Source organism: Amphiprion ocellaris, chromosome 21, assembly GCF_022539595.1.
Source record: "Amphiprion ocellaris isolate individual 3 ecotype Okinawa chromosome 21, ASM2253959v1, whole genome shotgun sequence".
In the NCBI taxonomy this organism is placed as follows: domain Eukaryota; kingdom Metazoa; phylum Chordata; class Actinopteri; family Pomacentridae; genus Amphiprion; species Amphiprion ocellaris.
This window is the reverse complement of record NC_072786.1, coordinates 28,796,868-28,823,109: the sequence shown is the minus strand read 5'-3', so window position 1 is coordinate 28,823,109 and position 26,242 is coordinate 28,796,868. Positions and strand designations below refer to the sequence as shown.

The 26,242-nt window shown below is 41.0% G+C and overlaps 1 protein-coding gene across 31 annotated transcripts in view; it reads right to left on the bottom strand.

Moving 5' to 3' along the window:
- Positions 1–26,242, bottom strand: part of celf2 (cugbp, Elav-like family member 2) — a 314,361-nt gene that overhangs the window by 249,043 nt on the left and 39,076 nt on the right. The window lies entirely within an intron of this gene.

The following is a 26,242-nucleotide window of genomic DNA, read 5'->3' as shown; positions in this document are numbered from 1 at the left end:
TATTTCGAAAATGTAGCAAAGTATCTTATTTGCATTCACTGTAATCTGTATTCTCTGGTTTTATGCTGACAATACTCTGCTGGCAGTTTGGTAAGAAATCTAGTATTAAACATCAGTTAGTAGCCGTGTTTCCATGTACTTATCAAAAAAAAAAAAACAAAAAACCTTCACAAAAGCTGTGAAAGTAAGAAAAAATATAAAAATTATTTATTTAAAAAAGCAAAGATGTTATAAAAGGTAAGCGTCTCCCCCAATTCTCTCATTTTACACAGATGACATTCTGCTGTTACTTTGGTAAGAAATCTACTATTAAACAGGTATAATTTCAAAGCTAACTTAGAGAAAACTTTCAAAATGTCACAATTACAGAAAAGAAGGTGGTGCTATCAGCTACATTGTGCATCGCAGCAAAAAAACTGAAGTTGAAAACAAAACCAAGTGTTTTCCAGCCACTAAAAAAGACAAAACATGCAAAACTTTGTCATTTATGAAAAATACTTTGATAAACTGTGAAAGTTGTAAATATTCTTCCATGTTAGGTGGTATCTGACATGTTTTACAAAGTTTCATAAAGGCAAAGAAAGAAACTAAGCTTATTTGAAAAGGTGTTTCTACATCCAATGAAGCACAAAAAAGTGTTTTTTTGTATTTTATTTCGCTGTTTCCACTAACTTTTTCCAATGCAATATGTCAAAATGTACAAGACCATACATTATCAAAGCACAGATACCGAATATTCTGCTTGTTTTTTTACTTTTTGAGATCAAACGTATTATTTTTGCAGCATTATCTACACATAATCACAGTGAAGATGAGGCGAGACTATATAATAAACCACTAGCCAACACATGACAACCTCATCTTCCCAACTTCATTCCTTCCATGGAGACTTTTTCTAGTTACTATATTCATAGATTACTCTGACTAAACAGACTTCAGGTACAAGCGTTTTTAATATTCTTTTACTATGGGGGAGCATGAACAAAAAACTTGCAATCAGCAACTCATGCATTGAAAATGACAAGTTTTGACAAAGATTTGGATAATTCAGGCCCTTAATTATTTCGATTAATTGACCACTATTTTGCAGGGATACCATCACTGTATCCTAGGCTTACCGACTGCAAATATGACTGTGATTGGTTTAAATAAACACAAACAAGTCAGATTTTTTTACAGATTATTTATTGAAGAATGATAATAAGGTGTAGTCAGACCATTCTCCAGTGTTTACCATAGATTGTCACCCAGAAGTTTCATAAAGAACTATAAATTATTAATAATTTATACTTAAATAAATGAAATAATTTAATCATTTTAATAAATGATTATTAGTTTAAAAAAAGTAAAAAGTATGGTGGCTTCGTATGTCAGCCATCTTGGTCGTGTTCCCAACTAATCCAAAAAATTTGCAAAGAGGCTTAGCCTTAATTATGCATTATGCACTTTAAACCTTAATACAATTTAAACAGGAGAGTTCTGTGAACATTCACCACCAGTGCCGTTGTCATGAATTGGGAAATTACCTATAGAGACCAAAAGTATTTGTTTTACAAGGCTGTAAACATGTTTTCTTCTGTCATAAAGTTGGACATCTTAACATGGAGGTTTATGGGGATTGACTCACTGTAGAAGGCAGCCTCAAGTGGACATTTGAGGAGCTGCAGCCTCATTTTTTTTTTTAGCCCTGAAGTGGCCACTTTGTGTTGGTCTAACCATCAAAACTCGTATCTAATACATGACGTTATATATTTTTTATCAACCCTGGATGCTGTATCTTGCAAATCTCAGAGCACAAACATGTTTCCAGAAAGTTATCTCTTCTCAATGAGAAACATAGATGTTTTTTTTCCAGCTGTAACTTCAAAATGAAGTCACTGCAAACAGAACATTTACCATCCTGCGCAGTTTTTTTTTATTTGCAAATGTCCCCCAACTACCAATTGCATCAGCTGCATATATTCCAAAACACTGAATATACAACAGCACGGTTTCAACTTTAGCTGAGCTCCTTCTCAACACTGGAAGGAAAACAGTTGGGCTCTGATGAAGGTAGAAATCTGGAAATCACATAAGATACTGCCAAACAAAGCACTCACACACACACACTGAGCCATCAAAATAGTAAATTGATCTTGTCTGTCCTTGGGAACAGTAGAGAAACTTGCTTGTTCCACTGGGTTTTCTCCATAATTCCCTGCTGTTTCCTCTTTCTCTCACCTTCCCTTTTTTGTTTTATCCCTTCCACCAATTCTCTGTTCCTCTTCCACTGCATGTAAATAAATTGGTCCCCAGGCCCCACCACTACACACTGTGAGCACCAGCCAGCAATCCACTAAACAGACAAAAAACCCTCCGGAGCTGGGAGCCGCACGAATTAGCTGGGGTTTTCATGTCGCGGAGGTAAATAAAATAATAACGAATTAACAATGCTATCATTAATAACCAGTGTGTGTGTGTGTGTTTGAGAGGTGAGCCCGGAGTGAGAGCAAGTGTACGTTATGATGAAATTCGGAGAAAAAACTCCCGAGCTCCTCCTCGACACAGTGGTCAATCACCGCTATTGCCGGTCTTTGCATTTCAAAGACGCACTCTTGTCTGTTTCATCTTTCACAAAACCGCCGAACGCTCATCCTGTTATCCTGCAACACGCACACACACACACACACACACACACACACACACACACACACACACACACACACACACACACACGCAGGACAGCCACCTCCGCCTCAGTCCATTTTACCAATGCCATGAATTATGAAAAAGGGTAAATGGAACATCAGACACACACTTGCTTTGCACTTTCGGCTCCGTGCATTCGAACAAGACACAAACTGCTGCACATAAAAACTGTCCGGGTTTTCAAATCAACGTACACATCTGCGCGGAGAAGGGTTTACGCTTGCTGGTTCTTATTACTTATTAACTCATGCATTACCGCAGAATGGTAAAGCGTGCTTTTACAGCTTAAATGTTACAGAGAAGTCGATCATTTAGATGGACTCTAGTGCAACTTGATTACAGTAACTTGGGTTGGAGTGCGGCGACATTAAGAGCTCCTCTTATCTAGCTCAGAATCAAAAACCAAAACAGGCTACAATCTCATCAATCTGGAGCCAATGGGTCATACATATTTTAAATTTAGGACTCTTGTTTGTACTAGAGGGGCGCTAACGCTAACCATTCATGGTGTTTGTCGATAGCTTTAAAAAAAGGGTCATTTTTAGGCCTTTTTTTTTTTGAAACAAATGTAGTTCAGAGGTGAGGATGAAGTGAAACCTGCACTGAATTGTGTTAAGGATCGGTTGAAATGCCGTTTTTATTTTTCACTGTATTCAAGGTTTGTTTTTGAAAGCTAATCTTATTTATTTGATGCTATTAGCGCTCATTAGCGTGGTTTGTTTTTGCACCGCTGTTCCCAGGGTCGATCTGTCAGTCAAACTGTGTGACCTCTGCTGGGAATTTCTGAGACAGTCATTCAACAACAAATCCTCCCAGCATCAGTTATGACTGGTCTAAAAATAATAATAATAAAAAAAACAGGTGATGTTATCATACAGTCACAAATTCCATAGAGATGGAAGATTTTGCAATTTTGCTTGACATTTCTGTGTTTTTTTTTCTATTTTTTAGGGGATACACAAGAGAAAACCACATCTTAAAATCTCCCATGAAGTATTTTCGCTGAACTGTTACACAGACTTTACAACCAGTATTGCTTCCAGCAGTAACACATCGAAAAACGGACATATTTCACTCAACATCAGTGCATTTAAACCTGTGCATTATTCATATTTCTTACATCTAGATGACTCAGTCCCCTGTGCAATATCGCTATAGGATTATTGTGTGTTTTTGCATGTTCCTTGTTTATTTATTAATGCTTTACTGATGTCCCTGTGTTTCTACCCTATCCTCCCATCGCTTCATTGTTGCAAATGTCCCCACTGTGAAATAACAAAAGGCTATCTTATCTTATCGTAGCGTAGTTAGTGTAGCTTAGCTCATCTCAACCCACTGCTGGGTGTTAAAGACATGTTATGTTTTTTAAAAAAAAATTACCAGAAGCTGTACAAACTGAAAGCATTGCCAAAAATAAAGTGCCAGATTCTGTAAAAAACTACAAATTCTCTCCTCTTGATGCAACCAAACAGTCACCACTAACTCTGCTGTGACCAACAGTCACAAGACAAAAATTCTGGGAATGCTTGGTTGAACTGCAGGCAGTGTTTCTTCAGAACAGATTGGAGGCGAAAAAATGAGTGAAAGCGAAATAAAACATCTAACATGAGAAGGAATTGTTAGATTTCCATTTTTTTTCGCCAAATCTAATCTCAAAGTGGTAATAGTTCATCAAATTTACCCAAAAAGAAAACAAACAGTCTGCACCGGATTGTGTAAAAAAAATCTAAATAGATTTAATAATTCAGCACCTAGAGTTATTTAAAATATTGAGCGACTATTCGGCTAAACTGCAGGCAGTGTACACTGAGTGGAAAACAAACTACAGTGATTGAAAGCAAAATAAAACATACTTCATCAATAAGATAAATCCGGCATGGCTCAAAAATGGTAGACAGAGGAGCAAGTTGTTACAAGAAAAGAAGGTGGTGGTATAAGCTACGTTAAGCATGGCAGCAAAAAAAGAGTTCAAAACAAAACCAGGTATTTTCCAACCACGAAAAAAGACTAAACACACAAGACTTTGTCAATTTATGAAAGAAATATGGGGAAAAGCCTTCAGGAATACTTTGAAATTGGGAAAGTTGTAATTATTCTTTCATGTCAACATGACATCAGACATGTTTATTATAACAGTGTCTTTCTGCGCAGAAGATACTTTTAACTTATTTCTGCTTCTCGTCCTGGTTGTTCTGCTTCCATAGAGGTGCTGGATTTATACTGCAGTTAAAAATGAGCCTGCAGTGAGTAAAAATGTGCTTCGGGGCTCAGAGGGCTATTAAAGAAATGTCAGACGACTGCCTGATAAACTTATTGAAACTGAAAATTGCTGCGGAAGCTTTATTTTTTGCACACATTTTAGCCCTTTTACCTTTTCAACACCTTCCATTATCCCGACTGACTCAGAGCTGAATCTTATTAGCTTCCCCCGCAACCGAGCTACTTGAAAAAAAATAAATGTGCTCCTTCACTGGGCATGTGATGATTTTGTAGAGAGCAAAAAAAAAAAAGAAAAGAAAAAGCTTTTAGGCCTGATTTCCGCTGTATCAATCGGCCCTTGTTGGTCTGCATAACTTGAACCGACAAGACTTGGGTCGGAATTGATCACTGGGATGGAAACAGATGGGCAGACAGCGTCCAGGTGGAAACAGGCCAGACTTATGCTTAATGACAGACAGCTTTTTGGCGGCGGCTCGTGAATCCACGCTCAAAACTCCTGCAGGCCGCAGCGCCGCTGAAGGCCTGGCAGAGACGTAAAACGAAGCTGAAACGCGAGGGGCTCCTCGGGCGCCGGTGCCAGAGCCGATGCAAAGACCGAGCAGGTGGCGGGACCCGGAAAGTGCCGGCGGCACATTTGGAGACGCTGTGATTAACAGAAGATCCGACACGGGCACACACATGTAGCAACGCTCTGCATCAGCGCCACTTGAAGGGAGACATAGGAGCCAGCTGTCAGCCGGCGCTCCCACGTCGCAGCCTTTAAAAGTGATTTACCCTCTTCGTCTGTCTTTTATTTATGAACACACAACCCAAAGACAAAAAGATATCGGAAGTGACACGGATGTGCTTCACAACATGTTAAAGCTTGATGCTGTTGAGCTGTTAGCAGCTACACAAGAAACCAGGTTACAGACGGAAATCAAAGAATGAGTTCACACAGTTATTAGCATGTAACATGTCGACAATGTGATGTACACACTGGAAATACAACTGAATTATAATACGCTGCTATGTAGCATCAGTTTTAGTTGGATTTAAAAGGTTTATCTACCAAAATTTGGAGTCATTCTTCAGTGACATTTCTGCTTCTACACTTGGAGATTGCAATTTTGTTTGTAAGACTTACACAGCAACACCAAGTTACACCTACATGGCCAAGAAAGTAGTTCTTAAATTCTTTAATTCCTGATTATTCATAGCAGGTTTCTGATTTTCGCTAAAAACCCAAGTGAAGCCACATTACGTAAGTGAACATAAAGCAACTTCTTGTTTGTTGTTTTAATACGTATTGAAGCTAAAAAATCTAGTATGTGTTCAATTCAAGGATGTAATTAAAGATTCTTTTTCAATATTCAAAAAAGAAGGAAAAAAAAGGAATTTCTAGGCATTTTTTCCTCACTGTCAGCTCATTTTTCACCACAATATAAAATCCTGCACCTCTATGAAAACAGAACAACTGTGGTTGCAAGTAGAGAGAACTCAAGAAATGTCTTTTGTGCAGAAATAACATCGTTGAAATGCTATGTGGGGAAAAACAGCTTAATATCTTTGATCATTTTGCTAAAAAACTTGTTCACAAGTGTTATGAATATTGAAAAAAAAATCTACATATTATAGATATTTTACCATATAAATTAGCTTTTTATTATATACTTGTCTTCTATCTGCTCTGGGTGTACACAGCCTGCAGTTCAGCTGAATAATCCTTGATTTTTTTTTGTTTTTCACAGAATCTAAATAGCTCAAACTGTTTATTTTGGGAAATTTAAAAAAAATTAAACATGCATAATCAAGTGATTTAAAAAGAATATTACGATTTTGGACTTAGATTTGGTTTTACAACAGCAAGGTAGTAGTAGTAGTTCAAGGACTTTTAACCTTTTCTGGTTTTGTTAAACAGCGTAACTTTGGGGATTGTTTTTAAAAATAACATTTCTTTCAATCCTAGCAGTAGGTTTTGGTGTTCAGAGGTTTCATCCATTGATTATTTTTGCTTCATTCACTCCTTAAAAATGCTGTTTTAGTAGTTCAAGGTGACATCTTCAAACAGTCTAAAGCCAAAAAGATATTCAATTTAAGGAAGAAAAATCTGAAAAAAGCTTTAAATCCATACATTTAAGAAACTGCATTTCTGCTTGACCAAGTTTTCCTCTCAAATGCTGTTTGGATAATCGTTTTGGGGCTAAATCAGTTAAATAAAAAAACACCTCCAGGACTTTCTCTTGTTTTTTTTCTTCTCTCCAGCATCACCATCATCATCATCATCCTCTCAGCAGCCCATCTGTGTCACTCTAACACTTCCCGTTTTTAACGCCTCTCTCCTCCTTCTCACCTGCCATCCTGCATTTCACATTTACACAAGCCGCTTCACAGACTGCACCCACAATCCCCAGCCAATCAGCACGCCTGAGCACACATCTTTAAACGGCGATAAATACATTCGCACACTCGACTTTCACACCTTCCCGAGGCTTCCCACTTCCTCCTTATCTTATCTCCATCACAGGTGTTGGAGTATTTGTGTGCGCGAGACAGCCAGTGTCATTCTGACAAACTGTGCCAGGTCTTGGGATGATGTCAGTTGCGAGGAGCTGGCCCACCTCCAGATGGATCTAAACTCTCCCATTGGAGGATGAGTCTAGTAGACGGCGGTGCCAAAGTGCCGCGGGGGGAGATGAGGATTGGACGCAATGGAGACCTGAGCGACACCGACGAGCTGCCATTTCATTAATCATCCTCTAGCTGATGCTGCTTCCACGGCGTATTGGGAACGACGCAAGACGGAGTGAGTCAACAGTTAATAAAAGCACTGACTCAGACGTATTCATGTGTGGAGTTTTTTCACCTCGTAAAGGGACACTCCGCCCGAATCTGTTAGCTCCGAAAGGTCGCCGCAAAGAAGTTTGTTCTTTCCTCGCCAAGTTCAAACGGATCTCGATGATTCGCAGCAGAAATAAAGTACAAATTACAAATATCCGCAGAAACATCTCCTCTTGCTTCCTAATCCACATCTCTGCTGTCCATCTGTAGCCTCAGTGCGTTCCAAGCAAATCACAGTTTTGGCTCCTGAAATATCTCAAGAAGCAGCGCGTTCGGACATATTTTGGCAAAACTATGAATTCTTTCAACGTTTCGAGCATGTGGACGGACAATGTGGAAGCTGGTTGAGCAGCAGGAGTGGCTCGGGAAGTCTCCGTGGGTATTTCACTACAATATTTTACTATGTGCAATCTGTCGGTGGCAGAAACTGGAACTGATGTGAATTCAAGATGACCACAGGCTCCATTCTAACAACAGCAGCGTCTTCATACAAGGGCCAAGCGAATGTGAAGCAAACTTTTGCAATGTGGTGAAAAATAACAAGAAAATGCAAAATAGACTTGTTTTTACTTTGAAGCAAACACACCAGGCATCATAGTGTCATCAGAAGGTGGCGGTAAAGGCTACATTACTTTGAACATCTGTGCGAGCAAAAGCTAAGACTCAAGGAGTTGTTTTCTATTAGAAAAGTGGTAATTATTCTGCCATGACATTTGGTATCAGCCATGTTTTAGGCTGTCTGAATACAAAGACAACAAAAAAACAGCAAATCAGCCAATGTAGGCTACATCAAAACCTATTTGAAAACAGTTGTTTACATCTTAACTGCCACCACAAGCAAGTCTAAAAACTTTTTTTGCAAAATTAGGGACGTTTTTTCAAATGCTGCCATTGCGATTCTTTAAAGTGGGCATAAAATATGTTACGGAAACACAGCTAATGAAGAAATAAGAACCTTTTACAGTCACCTGTCGAAACTGAACAGACTGAGAATGTAGTTAGGTATCTTTCGAAAGGTTTCATCAGTTTTAGGGTAGTCTGAAAATGTTTTGATATAATTCAAATAATGCGTTACACTGCTAAATACAACTATATTCAATAAAGAACTTAGAGCCTAAAGGTATTATATCAAGAAACATCTGATCAATACATCATGCCAGCAGTTACAGATATTTGATGCTATCGACTAGGAATGTTGGTGTTTAATCAATGAATTGCCATACATAATTTATGAAGGACTTCGGAAAATCTACTGTAGATTGGCTGTAGTACCTGGTTGCGCCACCAGGTGGAGCCTCTTACTATTTATTGAGACTGAGTACTGCAATTTTTTTGTGTTTAATAGCGTAAAAACCTGAAAAATCGGTAACTAACACAACGGAAAGTTCTTTTTTAGTTAGTGGAGAGCATTGTAAGGGTTTAGCTAGCAAAGGTGCACCATAACAAAGACTTCTGTGGCGGTTAATGGTTTCCAATCTGAGCTCACCTAATAGCAAAACTTTATACATCCCTGTTTGAAAAGAGCCCTATAAGCACACAGAATAATGTCCACAGTATTTTAATTGTTTTAACAATTCATCTGTTTTCAATTGCTAATGCCGCCGACAATCTGTTCAGAAAACAGTTTAACATTTCTATCCTTGCTATGAACACCTTTTACTCACCAAGCACTGATGCTCGACACTCAGGAAAGAGAAAGCAATGAGGTTGAGCTCTGACCTTGTCACAAGAAAAGTAGTTATGTGTGGATGGAAATCAAGTTTCTGTTTGAGATCCTCGAAAGAAAACAATCTATACTACATACTGTATAACTCCTTGACATCTTCAAGAGTGGTGAGAAGTAGGAGTATACACATATGTGAGCACACATGTATTATCTTGACTTAGATCCCTGGAGACTAGAAACAACAGCTGCTGGATTCACGCAAACAAACAAACTTACTATTCTAATGCACTAATATTCCCAGTGCGAATGCAGCGCTGGTATATGATAATGAGCGATGAAACATCAGGACTGTTGATTTCAGCGCGGAAACTGTACAAGATTAATGCGGTAACAAATATTATTTTACAATCTAGACAATCAGCAGTTAAAATGGAACAACTCTACGAAAAGGCCATTACACTGTAATACACAGCAGTAAAAACCACGCATGTGTGTGCTATTAAAAAGGCTCTGAGACGAGCGCCGCAACAGACTTGATTTACTCTGCTTGTGTGTGTGCGGACGGTGGAGTGTGTTAGCGGCGATGCATGCGCTCATCCATGCATGTGTGACATATTGAGGACATTTAAATGCAGCGAGAGAAACGACCTGAGTGGTAAAGGGTGAACAAAGGGAGAAGTGGCAGTAGTGTGTTAGGCCTCATTTACCTCGTGATATTCAAAAGCCATGCACTTTACTCACACACACACACACACACACACACACACACACACACACACACACACACACACACACACACACACACACACACACACACACACACACACACACACACACACGCACATTAGCTGCACATGGAGGTGTTTCTGCAAGACGAATCGTACGATGGGGAGGACGAGGGAGAGAGTCCCGAATCATCCATCATGCTTCTGGGAGAGGAGCGAAGACCTCCCCTCTTTTTTGTCTCTCCCTCCTCCTCTTTAATAATAACCTCCCCCAGCACACCTCCCACCCCTTCCCTCTCTCTCCCCATTTAATAACAGCACAAGAGATCAGCTCCATTAGCACAGACCTCCTCACACATGCAAATGAGGCCGGCGTTATAGAGGCACGCGTCACGCATTACTGATGCCACCCCCCCGACCCGACAGAATCAAACTTATGTGTGTGTGTGTGTGTGTGTGTGTGTGTGTGTGTGTGTGTGTGTGTGTGTGTCTCGCAGCAAAAGCCAGAAAAAAGAAAGGAGTGCATGTGTGTTACAACAGTGGTTAAATTGAGATGCGTTAAGGTTTTGATTGGAGCGACGGATACGGTGTGTGTGGAGCCCAGAGCGAGGCCATTACCGGGTGGACCGGATGATGAGATGGTGTGAAGTGAACGTGGAAGGAGGATGGAGGTTGCAGGAGATGGGATACAGGTGGACATTAGACGTGAGAAGTGGGGCTAAGTGAAGAAAATTCAGCTGATTGTCAATGAATCTGCTGTTTTTTGTTCCGTTAATGTCTAACATTTTAAGGCCTTTGCATCTGCCGCAAGTACAACAGGGAGGAACTCGGGATACACTTCAGGTTGATGAAGTTGGTGACTGTAAAGATAGCTTGTGACAAATACACCACCAATATCGAATATCAACGTCACGCTAAAGTCAAGTTTATTGTCAGTTCTGCCATATGGACAGGACATAGACGTGATTGAAAAGCTGTTTCTCTCAGAGCAGAGTTAGCAAGACAGTAGAAAAACACAATAAACGCAAAGGCACTAGGAAGCAAGATGCTAAGAAACAAGCACTGCAGTATAATGGATAATGTAAAAATACTACCTGGTTGACTTGCAAGTAGATAGATATTTACAAATGGCAGTAGATTATATTTACATATCTAAAAACAGTGCAGTATTGTAATTGGTGCAAAATGAGATGCAGTGATACAACAGTCCAGTCTGATCATTTTCATAAAAATATATCACACATATTTGATGAGGTGCAATCATGAAAAATCTGCACCTACAAAAATTAGGCTCCCAACACTGCTGTCATGCTTGGACCTCTCTATTTTTATTTATACGTTTATTTAATAGGGACAGAACAAGAAGCATTGTTACAATAACCGATGCCATGTTCATAGGTCAATAGCTAACAGCTAATTTGCAGACCAGGTCCCCTCTATGGAAGTCACATCATGTAACCACGTCAAGCAACATCTGCACACAAAGCACTGACCCTGAATTTCATTTTGGGGAACAATAAGAGGTCAAATTTGGTGAGTACAGGAGGTAGGTTTGTGTTGTTGCGACCAAGAAACAGAATTTGAGCACCCACATGCCATGGTGCCACAGTTTAAGGTTGTTTCAGAAGTAGCTGTAGTACATGGTTGTGCCACCAGGTGGAGCCTCTTACTGTTTAGAGGGATGGCATATTGCAGTTTGTTGCATTTAATGCTGTAGCAGCCCAAGGAAGCGGTTGCTCAGACTACATGCAGGTCAGTGATGGTAAACAGGGAGCATTGTGGGGGTTTAGCTAGCAATGGGCACCATGACAAAGACTTCTGGGGTGGTTAATGGTTTCCAGCCACAGCTCATGTACTTAAAACGAGCTGGAGTCTACTAGGACAGTGGTTTCTACAGTCAAGGTAGATAATGTAAACAAGCTGCTTTTGAATGCTGCAGTTAAAAATAGTTCAATCAGCTTTGAGTGCAGTGCCAACAGCAGTTAATTTTTCGATTTTTGACTGAATACATTTCAGACTATTGGTTTAGAGAACCATCTAAAATTTGCATCTCTACTTGGGCGATTACAATAGAACTCTACCTTGACAGTCCGACTCTGATGGATGAATTCACAGTGCACAATGGGAATGTCAAGAAAACAATAGAATAGTCTTAATGTGCTGCTGACCTGATGGGCTTTCTTAGTCTTCAGTTTGTTCCACTGTGGAAACTGCTGTTTGATATGTTATGATCCTTTACATCTTCTGTTTGACAAAATGCAAAATTTCACATTTGCTCTCTGCTCCAGTTTGAGGCCCATGATGGGATTACAAATGTGCACAAACCAGTGGTCAGAAAAGCCCACATAGCACTGCTGATGATGCAGTGTTGGATGGTTTCCTGACTTAGCGATTATTACTTGCACATGTTGCATGTATGTCACCATGACACCAATGTGCAACCCGAACAGTCCCAAAACTTCTAAACTGCACCTTGTAAAAGGTTTGCTGCATGTGTTAAATCAAGGCAGTGAGTTTAAAGTCAAGTCACAGAATGCAGTTTTGTGTTTAGACGAGTCTTTCAAGGTATTTTCAAGGTATTACGAAATGTCATTGTTTTATTGACAATGACAATAAAAGACTGAATTACAAGCAAGTTTATTAGAGTAAACATGAACCTGCACTGATAACAATGCTTTTAATGCGCTGCAAATCACTTCAGAATGAGCTCAGAGTGGGACAGCAGTTTCTGTCCTGTCTTCTGTAAAAACAATGCATTCCTCTCACTATGACAACACATTTCCCTTCACCTAAAGCAAGTAGTTTTTGTTTTCTTAAACCTATTGGGTATGGCAATTTCTTGAGGATTAACCTGAGCTGTGACATGATTATGCTGCAGAGTTATGCAATAAAACCCTCTGAGGCAGCTTGATTCTGTATAATGGATGAGGCCGATGTGCGGCTGCCATATCCATCATTCTCCCCATCAAGACTCATAATGTGGCATTTTATCGGGCTTATGCCAGAGCCACTTACAAACACAGAGCAGATGAGCTGCTTGAAACAATTATCCATTGTTTTAAAGCCTTTATAGAGTCAGTTTAACCCTTGGTTTGCTAGTTAGAGAACTGGTTGCACTCTAATGCTTTACTGAAGTGTCCTTTTACAAGACTTTAAGTACCTAACATTTATTTTTTGCATTGCCATCCATTTTTATTGTATTATAGATTCCAAAATCCAGAATCATGCTCTTGAAAATACTTGCAGAGGTGTATCTTCCAGCTGATTAGAGGTCTGAGTGGTTACATCAATGGTCGACCGTAGAAATGATGGAGGATCACGCCAGAGTGGATGCAAAACTGAGGTTCCCCATTAGCTGTTAGCTGATGAGCTGATTGAAATAATTATCCATTGTTTTAAAGCCTTTACAGAGTCAGTTTAACCCTTGGTTTGCTAGTTAGAGAACTGGTTGCACTCTAATGCTGCACTGAAGTGTCCTTTTACAAGATTTTAAGCACCAAACAGACAATTGTTTTGCATTATCATCCATTTTTAGTGTATTGTAGACTCCAAAATCCGGAATCATCCTCTTGAAAATGCCTGTAGAGGTGTATTTTCCAGCTAATTAGAGGTTTGAGTGGTTATGTGGAGGTTTAAATGATTGAGGAGCTTGACAGATTGGATGCAAGCATGTATGAATGGAAAGATATGTAGGAATATGTGAGCTACAAATGATTTTAAGTGTCCCGTCGTAAAGATGTTGACAGAGACACTAATGGGGAACCTCAGTCACAACCAGCTACCTTGTTAGCCTTGATGGATGTGTGCTGTAATTGAGCCAAAATGATTGTTCCTCACAATTGGAAATAATTACGCCTCTTTTGTGGCGACGCCGAAGCTCTCATTAGTGAGACCTCGTCTTTGTCCACCTAAGAAGCGCGAATCAGTCACGACTTGGCCGCCCTTTTTTGCCGCTGCTCTTTCAAAAAACTCTGGATTTCGATGAATAAACTTCACTTACCGAAACAATCATTTCCCGGCAGTCGGTCGGCTCTTACTTAGCGCTGAGGCCCCTGGTGACAAGTTGCCTCATAAAAGGCCACCATATCGGATCTATTGCTGTCCGTGTGAACGTGGAACCGATAAAAGAAGCCGGGGAATAAATCAATATCATGAATGCCAGTTCATCAGATTTGGTGGGGTAGCTCAGACGGTGAAATGTCAAACACTAATCTCTTTAATAGTCTGATATTACATTTTAATCCCAGTCTGATTCCTTCACTCTTTCGTTCAGGCTGTCTGCTGATGCCTGTCAAGGAGCGAGAGGGGAGGAAGATGGTAAATAGAGAAGGAGAGGTATCAAAATAGAGTGGAAATTGGGTGGATTAAAGCGAGATGAAAAGAGTCAGGCAGAGGAAGAAGAAGAAAGAGAAAGCTGGAAGAGAGGAGGACGGAAAGCAGTAAAAGGAAGAGAAATGGTGGGTTTATGGAGCGCTGTGGCACACTGCCATTTTCAGGTCTGAATTTACAGTGCTGGGTGATGGACTGTGAGAGACGGAGAGGCAATAAAGTGATGTCGATGAGAACTGAGGACAAATTGATATGATCATAACATGTCACATTAAAGACAGGCCTGCCATCCATCAATATGATAAAAGGCCTCCTTCACTCTAACACCAACACCATTGCCATTGATCTCAATGCTTCACTTAGCCAACCGCTAACCGTTTATGATAACTATCATTATCCAGTTACGAGGACGGTGACGATCTATCAACGCTATCTTAGCCGTAACGGTCCACGACGAATAAAGATACCCCACCATCACCACCACCCCACGGTAATTTGTTGCACCGATAAGCCTGCTGGAGGAAATTAGGTAGAAAAAGAATCGTTTCCCTGAATTTTTCTCAATTATGTCATAAAATAATGTGACGGCGATGAAACGAGAAAGTGGGTGGAGACGGCTGTTAAGGAGGATTCGAAGAGAGGAGCCAACTTTTCTTTTCGTACAAGGTTTTTTTTTTTTTTTTAACCAGAGGGATGAAGCGCTAAAGCCTTCAGAGAGACAGACGGAGAGGAGGAGGAGGAAAAGCAGCATTGACAATAACACCAAACATGCTTTTAAATCACCCTTGAGCAAATCAGTAAATCAATATCAATTAGGCTGTGAAAGAGCCCAAATGGACAACTGGCTTTGTTTTAACTAATGAAGTCTGTGGAGAATCCAATTGGTCCTGCTCCCCCTTCACTCTTCGCTGCCAGATCCACTTCTCATTACCACCATGACAATATGAAAAAAAAAAAAAAAAGCCACACACAGACACACAAACTCTGACGCACTCACTGCTGCGCATTCAGAACTACCATTTGTTGCTATCAAAGTTTGTTTCTTTCTAAAAATGTCTCAACCATCGATCTTTTACGTATTATGCGGTTTGATTGAATATTGATCTCCACAAAGCAGACTTTGACACAAGGCATCCACGTGCGTTTTGCTGTCTTGTCCAAAACATTTCTACACACAAGTTACAGCTCTTAATAGTGCAGAAATGTATTTAAAAATAGAATAGAAAAATCTTGACTCCAGAATTAGCTGCACTTTGTTACCTTGAAATTGCTCGACGGCACCAGCTCATTGAACCATTATGAAGCTTTAAGTTTTAAGACAAAGGAACTATTTGCACATCTATTTCATGAGGCAGCTGTCTAAAAGAGGAATAAACATTTCAAAAAGCACCAAAAAGACACTATTGAACTTGCAAAAATGCATTGAATAGCAACACTTTGGTGAAAAAAAGCCAGGAATGCATTGCCAATCATTGCTAATAAACGTATTTGGACGAGAAGTTGCCTTTAAGTTTAAGAGTGTACATCATCGTCGCGACAGATTGTGGTTTTCAGCTGAGTGACACACACTAACTGCCACACTCCCAAGCACACACTCCATCCCTGGCAGGCAGCATGCGGCGAGGCTGCTCAGGGTTGCCATATCATTTTAAACATCCATCAGCTCAGCAGAGATATCATATTAGCTCCTCATCTGCATACGGTGCAGACAGAATGACAAACGAGAGAGAGAGGGAGGACGAGGGGGAGAGCGCTCTCCTCCCCCCCCTCTCCTCTCCTCCCCTCCCCTCTCCTCCCCTCCCCTCCCCTCTCCTCTCCTCTCCTCCCCTCCCGTCTCCTCCACTCTCCTCCCCTCCCCTCTCCTCTCCTCCCCTCCCCTCCCCTCTCCTCTCCTCCCCTCCCCTCCCCTCCCCTCCCCTCTCCTCTCCTCTCATCCCCTCCCGTCTCCTCCACTCTCCTCCCCTCTCCTCTCCTCCCCTCTCCTCTCCTCTCCTCCACTCTCCTCTCCTCCCCTCCCCTCCCCTCTCCTCTCCTCTCCTCCCCCCCCTCCCCTCTCCTCTCCTCCCCTCCCCTCTCCTCCCCTCCCCTCTCCTCTCCTCTCCTCTCCTCCCCTCCCCTCCCCTCTCCTCTCCTCTCCTCCCCCCCTCCCCTCTCCTCTCCTCTCCTCTCCTCTCCTCCCCTCTCCTCCCCTCCCCTCTCCTCTCCTCTCCTTCCCTCTCCTCCCCTCTCCTCTCCTCTCCTTCCCTTCATTGCATCTCTTCCATGGCTGCCTCCCTCCCCTCCCCTCCCCTCTCCTCCCCTCTCCTCCCCCTCTCCTCTCCTCTACTTCCCTTCATTGCATCTCTTCCATGGCTGCCTCCCTCCCCTCCCCTCTCCTCTCCTCCCCTCCCCTCCCCTCTCCTCTCCTCCCCTCCCCTCCCCTCTCCTCTCCTCTCCTCCCCTCCCCTCCCCTCTCCTCTCCTCCCCTCTCCTCCCCTCCCCTCTCCTCTCCTCTCCTCTCCTCCCCTCTCCTCCCCTCTCCTCCCCTCCCCTCTCCTCTCCTCCCCTCCCCTCTCCTCTCCTCCCCCCCCTCTCCTCTCCTCTCCTCCCCTCCCCTCCCCTCCCCTCCCCTCTCCTCCCCTCCCCTCCCCTCCCCTCTCCTCCCCTCTCCTCTCCTCTCCTCTCCTCTCCTCCCCTCTCCTCTCCTCTCCTCCCCTCCCCTCTCCTCCCCTCCCCTCCCCTCTCCTCTCCTCTCCCTCCCCTCCCCTCTCCTCTCCTCCCCTCCCCTCTCCTCTCCTCCCCTCCCCTCTCCTCCCCTCTACTTCCCTTCATTGCATCTCTTCCATGGCTGCCTCCCTCCCCTCCACTCCCCTCTATCTCCTTATCCCTCCCTTCTAACCTCCTAAACTGGATCACCAGTGCCGGTGTGTAAGAAAAAGTGTGTGCGCACATTGTTGCGGTGTAATCACATCTTTTAAATGGGAAAAGGGATGAATCTCAGGAGGAACGATGACCACTGGACCCATATCTGACTCCCTAGACCCCCCTCTCTGTGCACTCCATCACACTTGGCTTTCACCGAGCAGCCGAAGACTCCTGCAAACTTTTTATACATCCCACATCTTCGGCTCCCCAACTTTCTGTCAAACTTTTTGAACCTTGCTGCTGGACTGTTATAATCTTATTGAAATCACTGTGCAAGACGTTGCCAGATTTGATCATCTCTGCAAGTTATGTACACTCAAAAAAAGCTGCTCCTGATAACATGTTTTCCAATAAAAATGTTCCAAAAGGACACTATTTAACTTGGAAAGATGGCAAAAAGGCATTGCTAAACTTTACAAATCGAGGTATTTCTACACTTTAGACAGTGTGCTGGAGACTTTTTGACACTTCTGGAAGCTTCCAGTTTGGAATTCACCAGTTTGGTCTTTTGAAACCAGACATATCAAGCGAATGGGGTGAACTGACTCAAAACTTGAGGACACTACGTCAATTACAAGCTAGCTCCATACTCAAACATACTTTTTTTTTTTATTGTCTATTTTACTCTAAATGGGGCCAAAATTTACATAATAAACCTCTTTCTGTATTGAGAGATATGTAAAACTGTCAATAGAGATCATAAACTCATTAGAAACATGTTTACTGAGGTAACAAATCAAGTGAGTTGTACAGTAGTTTTCTCATAGACTTCTAGTAGTTTCATCTGTGCCGGTTGTAATTGTTTTTAATGGTGATTTTTTTCTTCTACTTTTTGTAATGATTTCCCATTGTTTTGTGGTGATTTTGTGTCTGTTGTGAATTTCAATCATAGCAATGATTTAGCCTTTTCTGTAGTGATTTAGCTTCTATTCTTCGGGATTTCTGCATGTTTTTGTGGGTTATTTGCTTCATTTTGTGGTGATTTTGCATCTTTTTACAGTGATTTTGAGTCTTTGTGGTAATTTTAGTATTTGACATAAAGTCCAAGACTGATGGTCTCTTGTCCATCACAATTTTCCACCGTAACCTCCCACAAAACGGTGAATCTTTAATGGCGATGTCAACCTGGACTACTGGGTTTGAACACCATTTTTGACCAATAAACCATCAGAAAATGAAATTACCACAGCATTTGTTCAGCCTATCAAATGAAGTATCCTTTTCCCACTGAATGCAACTCCAAATGCCTCTGCAGGTCTTTCTAAGTCAGGTTTTTACCTTGGTACTATGCTCAATATGGTGTGTTTTATATGCTAGAAGACAGCAGTCAGCCTTGAGCATGGATTTAGATGTTTGGGATTTCACACATAACAAACCTAAAGAAACTATTCTTATCAACTTGGACTTCATAGATCTGCACATTCTAGATGAAACAATGGTGTAAAGTTACATCCAAGGGATTATTTTAACATCTAAATATGTTACTGTGGTACTCAGAGATTAAATTTTGGAGGCTAGCATATCCAGATCACGTTTGACACATGCTACAAAACATATCATGAGTTAAATAAGCAGTCAATGCTATCGCTGAGCATTCCAACTGTAAACACGTCAAATTTCTAGTATTTCATGCGTAATACACCTAAGGAACTAGTCTTGTCAACCTGGACTTCACAGATCTGCACCCTCTAGATGAATCAATGGTGTAGCCTTAAATCTAAGGGGTTGTTTTCACTGACAAACAATCAAAATATGTAACATTGATTCTCAAATGTTCATTTTCGGGGTTAAATCAAAGACCAGAGTAGGAATTTGACTCATACTTTATTGGTTTACACTACAGCATCATTGTTGGAAAATAAACAAGACATTACGTGTTGTCTTTAATGGCTATTTCTGATTATTAAGTTTGGGTATATCAGTTTGAAATGTTGCATGCATCTTTACTGATAGTCTATGCCCTAAAAATAGCTATAAAATTGATTCAAATGCATCATTATGAGGTCTCCAAGCCTTACAATGGCCCAAAATGCTGCATTGTAGGAGTTATACTGGAGCTAATGCATGCTTTTTAATTGTCCTTTATACTTTATAAATATGCAGCGTGAAAAGCAGTACTGATACTGAGTGCACCGTTTTAGTGGAATAAAGTCAATTAAAGCAGGAAATTAATTTGCAAACGACTATACGTAAAGAACACAAGCCTTGATTTTTGTTTTATTTTGCCTAGGTACCTTTTGTCTTAGCTTTGAATATGTGCATTAAAATGAAATTTATTCTTATTATTCTAAGTAGGAGGGGTTGTGGTGATGCTTGGAGTTGTACTGGTGTAAGGTACACTTCTTTAAATCTCACATCGTGTCTTAACTGACAAAGTGCAGCTCTCTGAAATCCACCGAACTCTCCGTGTTCCCTCCTGTTTCTGATTCCCAGCCAGCCCCCCTCCCCCTACATGTTGAGCTAAGAACATGAGTGTCCAACATGCGGCCCGCGGGCCAAAACAGGTACACCATAGGGTCCATTCTGGCCCGTGGGGCGAAAATTACAGAGAAGACATTAATTGAAAATTGCAAATTTGTAAAACTATAAATTGTAAATCATTTCTCGACCATGACAGGTTGTTTTGATCATAAAGTAAAATACTCTATTGCTTATTGTTCTTTTGTCTTTTTGTGTCTCATTTTTGTAGTATTTTGTCTTGATTTTGTTGTTGTCTTTTTTTTTGTCTGACTTGTCATTTGTCTCATGTTTTTGTTGTTTTGTGTTTCCTTTTTGTCTCATTTGTGTTTTGTGTCTCATTTTTGTCATTTGTGTTTTTTGTCTTGATTTTGTAATTTGTCCATTTTTTTGTTGCTTTGTAACTTTTTTGTGTAATTTTTTCTATTTTGTTTTTTCGTGTCGTTTGTCTCATTTTTTGTCATTTTTTGTCTCGTTTTTGTCATTTTGTGTCTCACTTTTGTAATATTTTGTCTTGATGTTGTTTTTTGTCAGATTTTTTCGTTTTGATCTTAAAGTAAAATACTTTATCATTCAGTTCCAGATAGCTGTGACTAAATGTGTTCCTTTGTAGACACTGTGATCTGGAAGCTGTAATGTGGAAATGATAAACTGAGGCTGAATGTTGCTGAAATTGAATTTGCTTTTCTTCAGAACTTTCAGGTTGTTCGTAATGTTTTGTAAAAAGATAATTCATTAAATGTGAACATTTTCAGAACTTACTTTTTTTGCAGTAAAACAAAGGAAATTTTTGGAGTTGTAGTTATTTACAGGTGATTATGCTCTGATTTTACTGGTCCTGAATGTGGCCCCTGAACTAAAATGAGTTTGACACCTCTGACTGAGAGCAAGGAAGAAAAAAAACAAAAAAAGGGTGAGGACACGTCACTCCTCGTCTCTCCCTCCCCAACCCACCGTCCGAGTCACAGTCATGAAAAATGATAAGGCGATATCACAGAAAACTAGAACAATACTCGTGTACACAACACCGTGACAATGGCTCGGAATGCTGCAACACAACAGGGAGAGATGGGAGTAGAGAGGGGGGTGAGGAAAGAGGGGGGAGTTAGAGAAAGAGAAAGAGGGGGGGATGAATGCAGTAGTATCCTCAGATCTGAAGGCAAATCCCCCTCGGTGTTAGTTCTGCTCGAGCGGCTGGCACTGACACATGAATATTTCATACTGTTGATGTTTAAATCCCATCATTTGTGATGTGGCGTGTGAGCGTGCACGGAGATTCATTGAAATGAGGAAGAAGACGAATGTATATGCGCACATGTATGCGTGTGTGCGTGAAAGAAAGAAAGAAAAAGAGGGAGAGTGTTGATCTATAATGCATAGTTTCAGTAAGTTCACTTCTGATACGCTCTATTGCATCTGTATTTCAGTATTGTGAAAGTGGACGTGCCGGCGAGTGCACGTGAGCCTCGCAGCGCAAATTACTCCCGTGTTAGCTCATCCACATGCAGCTCAGGCTGTGACACGTAACAACACGGCATCAACATACATGCTTGTGAAACATCCCGATATGCAGAAGAAGACGGCCGCGCTTTCTCCACCCGGGTCGAGTCAGAAGAAGAAGAAGCCAATTAGTTGACCGGTTTTCAGAAACTAGTTCACAATCTGGAGCACAAAACTGGAGCGCGTGCCTCGTTTTAACCAGGCAGAACGTGAATGAACGCCACCTGTGGTTCACCCAGAGCGACCAGCAGCAGTGGTGGAGTATTAAACACTTCCTTGGATCCAAAAATACCCAAAAGCCTTAATGAAAACTACACTGAACTGGTGTATTTCAACATTGACTTCACACTAAAACACAGTAGACTTATAACAACCTGGACATCTAAGTGTCATTTTTTCCCATTGCTATGCTAAGAATCAGAACAGAGCTTGAAGATTTGTTTCAAATTCATGCGCTGAACTGTGAGTCAAAGGCTGAACTGAGCTGAAATTGTACTAAGTTTGTACTTTAATTTGTTAGATGACAGATTAGATATTTCAGAAGAAAGTGTGATCAAGAAGTCCAGAGACAGCAGTTCCTGGTGAGGTTTTCTGTGGTGCAGACGAGGGGAAGAATCTGGGTTGCCAATGAAATCCCAACATGAGGAACAACCTCCTTAAACAGTCTTCACTTTTGACAGTTTGGTCAAAATCTGTGTGATACTTTTGTTAATGAAATAAGAAATGCTCTTCCAAGATGCACTTTTTTTTCGCACAAAGTTGCTTTTGTAAAGTTGAATACAATCTTTTAAAATATTTTTCTCCCTATGGTTGTTATCAGCGCATTCAATTTTGCCACAGTCTTCTTGTGCAGGAACACTCTGCTCCCAGTGCTCCTGTAAAAACCCCATTCGCCAACTGCAATGCACGCTGGATCTTCTCCACTGTGTCAACTCTGCAACCTTTCAACTTATATTCAATTTTGGGGTTAAGGAAGAAGTCAAAGGAGGCTGAATCTGGTGAATATGGCAGGTGGAGAACAACAATTGTGCTTTTGTGGCCAAAAAATAGCATTTTTAATGCATCCTGAGCGGTTGCGCTTCAGGCCACTAGCCACAGTTCAGGTAATTTGTGCAAAATGTTTTCCCTCACGAACCGCACTACATTGCATTCAAACTTAACTATGACAGTCTGACCTCAGGGAATAAATTCACATTACGCAACTCTGGTAAGGTCAAACAAATACAAAACTGCTGTTTTGTGTCTCGGTTGTAGCCGTAAACCCAACTTTCATGACCAAACATGATCCTTGACTTTAAGATTAGATGAGTTTAACACAAGTTTTTATGTTTTTCTCTCTGCAGAAGTTTCAGGTGCATGGTGAAACTGAAAATGCAAATGACTGAATAGCACTTCAAGAAAATGTGTCAGGAGCAGTGTAGCACTGCACAAGGACTATTGCAAAGGAAACAGTGGTAAAATTTTAATCTGACTCAGATTTTGCTTTTTTTAGTTGCAATTTTGGCAATTCTTTATATTTTCTTGTATTTTAAGGAAGGTTTAGAGCTGCAGCAGGCATGAGTATCATCAGTATTTTACATTTTTTAGTCAAAACCGTCTGTTTGTGTGTGTGTGTGTATGGTGACTATGTTGGGTTTTTTGGTTTTTGTTTTGGGGGTGGGGATTGAGTATGGGGTGGGAGATATGATTGTTTTCTTTTTTGTATCACTAATCTGTTAATAAAAAGAATACATAAAAAAAAAACATCTGTTTCAAACATTTGCTTTGGTGTTCCTAGATGTTTGAGTACAATTTAGTACACACCTGATGTTTACAATAAAGTAATTCCATAACAAAAGGCAGTTAGTGGTGATTGCAGCTTTTAAAACCTCATAGAAGTGATTTTATAGCACACAAAAGGCTTCACACAAGACATAAAACCTGAAACTGGAAAGATTAGCATGAAATAAAAGGTCAAAGTAAGTGTGATTTCACTAAACATCTATTGTTTGGTTTATTTGTCTTGCATTAGTCAAACCACTCGCGATGTAGCCACCAATTACTGAATCAATTTGATTTTATTAGTAGATTATGGTTTTATTAATGGATCAATTTATCTTCCCGCCGTGTCTCCGGTGCTTCAGTCTACATTAGAGCCACTCAAAGCCGAGCCAACCATTTCTCTTCCAACTCATCTTCCAACTCATCCCTCTGGCTCATTACTTCATCTCTTTCTGTGTCTGTCGGCGCAACTTTTGTCATTTTTTTTTTTTTTCAGGTAAGCAACGCGATCAAAAAAAACCCCTCCATCCTGACTTCCAAATGCACAATTTCCCGGCTAATAGAGTGTACTCAGAAATGACTAATCGAATCAGAGCTACCTGGAAAATTAATTTACCATTATGTTCTTCCAAAATTGTAACAGGGAGGGCTGGCAACCTTGTGTAGTACTGCCGCGGGGGAAAGTAAACAATTAGAGACTCGGTGACTAATGAATTCTGTGATTAACGAGTGTGTCGGAGGGAAATCTCGACGAGACTGAGACACGCGTGTGGGCACGTATGTACAAACAGTTACACACTCGGAGTGAGGCGGCCTTATCTGTACGCAGCATTCACGGTTGAAGGGAAATATTCCGCGCCTCTTCCAAATTCTCCTTTTTTTCCCTCCCCACCCCTCCTCAGCCGCTAACATTCTTACCCCGCATGGCTAAGTGAAATAGCTGGCACATCCACTCTCAGATTGAGAGCGATAGCATGTGTAAGCTGCAGCATGGTCTGTATTTTGTGTGTAAAAGAAGAAGAAGAAGAAGAGGAAGAGGGAGGCTGGAGAGCATGTGTGTGGCGAGGAACAAAACTCCGAGATAAGGCCAATCTGGTTTGTATTACAGTCTCAGATAAAGGAAGAGGAGAGTGGTGAGGGGGAGATAGCGGAGCTCTAGCGAAGGGATGGTACCAACCAAAACACGTCTTCAAGAAACTACACCGTTAAAAAAAAAAAGCTTTCTGATGAATTCCACAACAACAACAACTCGGATAACGTGTCACTTCTCTATTATACACGAAACCCAATGGACCGAGTCCCATCTGGGGAGCGGGTAATGACAAATATAGAAGGAACATTAGATGAGTGTGCATCAGATGCCCAAAGCGAGAGCCACGGGCTTAATTGAAGGATGTAGTGGCATCGTGATAGATAGGAGGAGACAAGTTGTGTTGCTGGTCGGTGCAGGAGTCCCACAGTGGTGTAATGACTCCCCAAGGGAGCAGGACCCGGGGCTGAGACTCCCTCCTGACTCCCACCTGTCAAACCGAGAGGAGGATGAAGGAAGAGGAAGAAGGAGGAAGATGACGGTGGCGACAGCTGCCGGCTCCTCAGGACAGTAATTGGTTGGCTGAGAGAATGGATCCGCACATACATGCACGAAAAAATCTCCAAAAAATTTCAAACACCACTCCCACAAAAACATCCAGAGCGGCACCCCGAGATGGTCATTACCCACATCCCACTTGGCACTGCCTCCAGGAGGGGTGAGGAGGGGTGAGGTGGGCTCATTCGGCGTGACACCTCCAGTCACATCTCAGTAAACAAGCCATCGGACCCCCACGCCCGAAACCCGCCGCCTGAGTGGCAGCTCCAAATCACACATGACAGCTTGACTGACAGGCCGGTATGGGCAAAGGCAGCGATGGAAATATGAAAAATAATAAGCTGTAATATTATCCAGACAGGAGGGAGAGGATGGGGGAAGAGGGGTAGCAAAAAAGGGAAGGTGATGAGGGTGGCAGGAGTGGCTGCAGAAAAAAAACACGAAGCCGATGGAGAGTTTTAATCATATTTTTTCGTACTTTGTGTGCACAAATTAAGGTGAGCGACTGACAGCGAGAGCAGAAGGGGCTCGTGTAATTTCTTTACCTCACTAACCTGCACATATATACGATTGTTAGGGTGTCGAGAAGTACTGTACTGCACTCCAATCTTCTTTGCCTTGATAGAATTAGAAGCAGAAGTTTTGTATTGTGTGTTAAAGGGAACATAAAGAACTGCTCAAGCAAACTTTTGGTGCAATAAGAAAAGCGGATTCATCTATAAAGGCCGGATGATTCCAAAGTATCTTCACCAAAAGCTAAAGAGAGAGAAAACAGAATATAATGTGCTTTTTCACCAGGTGTTCTGGAGTACTATTGGTAATAACAGTAGATCAAGCATATGTTTTGGGCAATAACTAGTAGGAAACTACAACTCTGACGGTATTTAAATCTAAATTAATGGACATTTTTTTGCTCCTTTTACACAATTTTCCTCAATATTACTCAGTACTCAAATTTATTAGAAAATCTGCACATGTAAATTGAAGCATTTTGACCTTTTTGGTTGTTTAAACATGTTTTTTTTTCCACTTTGTACTCACTGTTTGCATTTCATCATGAAGATTTGTCCTTAAAATGTCTGAATATCTGCAAATCTGGGCATTATTCATTCTGTTCTAATCAAGCAGGGTCTGTTAGTTTTATTTTTCAGTGTCTTGTGTTTCCACGCCTGTTGTAAATGTTGACTAACAGAGACTGTTAATGTAAAATGGTTATTTTTGCAGTAAGTTGAATCAAAACTACGATTTAAAGACACTTGCATATAAAAGGGTATTAAAAGACGTCTTCTAAAGAGTTTTAATGAGTCTACAGGTTTTGTAGAATTGCATGTTCATTTTTCACTGCAATTTAAGTTCTGCACTTCTACGGAAACAGAACATTCATGGCTAGAAGTAGATATAATTCAAAAATGTCTCCTGTGCAGTAAAAAAAAAAAAAAAAGTCACAAAAAGGACAAAACAAACATGAAAAAGCCTAGAATCACAACATTCCTCCAAGTGCTTGCATGGGTTTCCAATACTGGGAAAATAGTGGCTCTAATACTGCAGATCTTTGACTATTTACATTTTTCCAACCTCTACAAA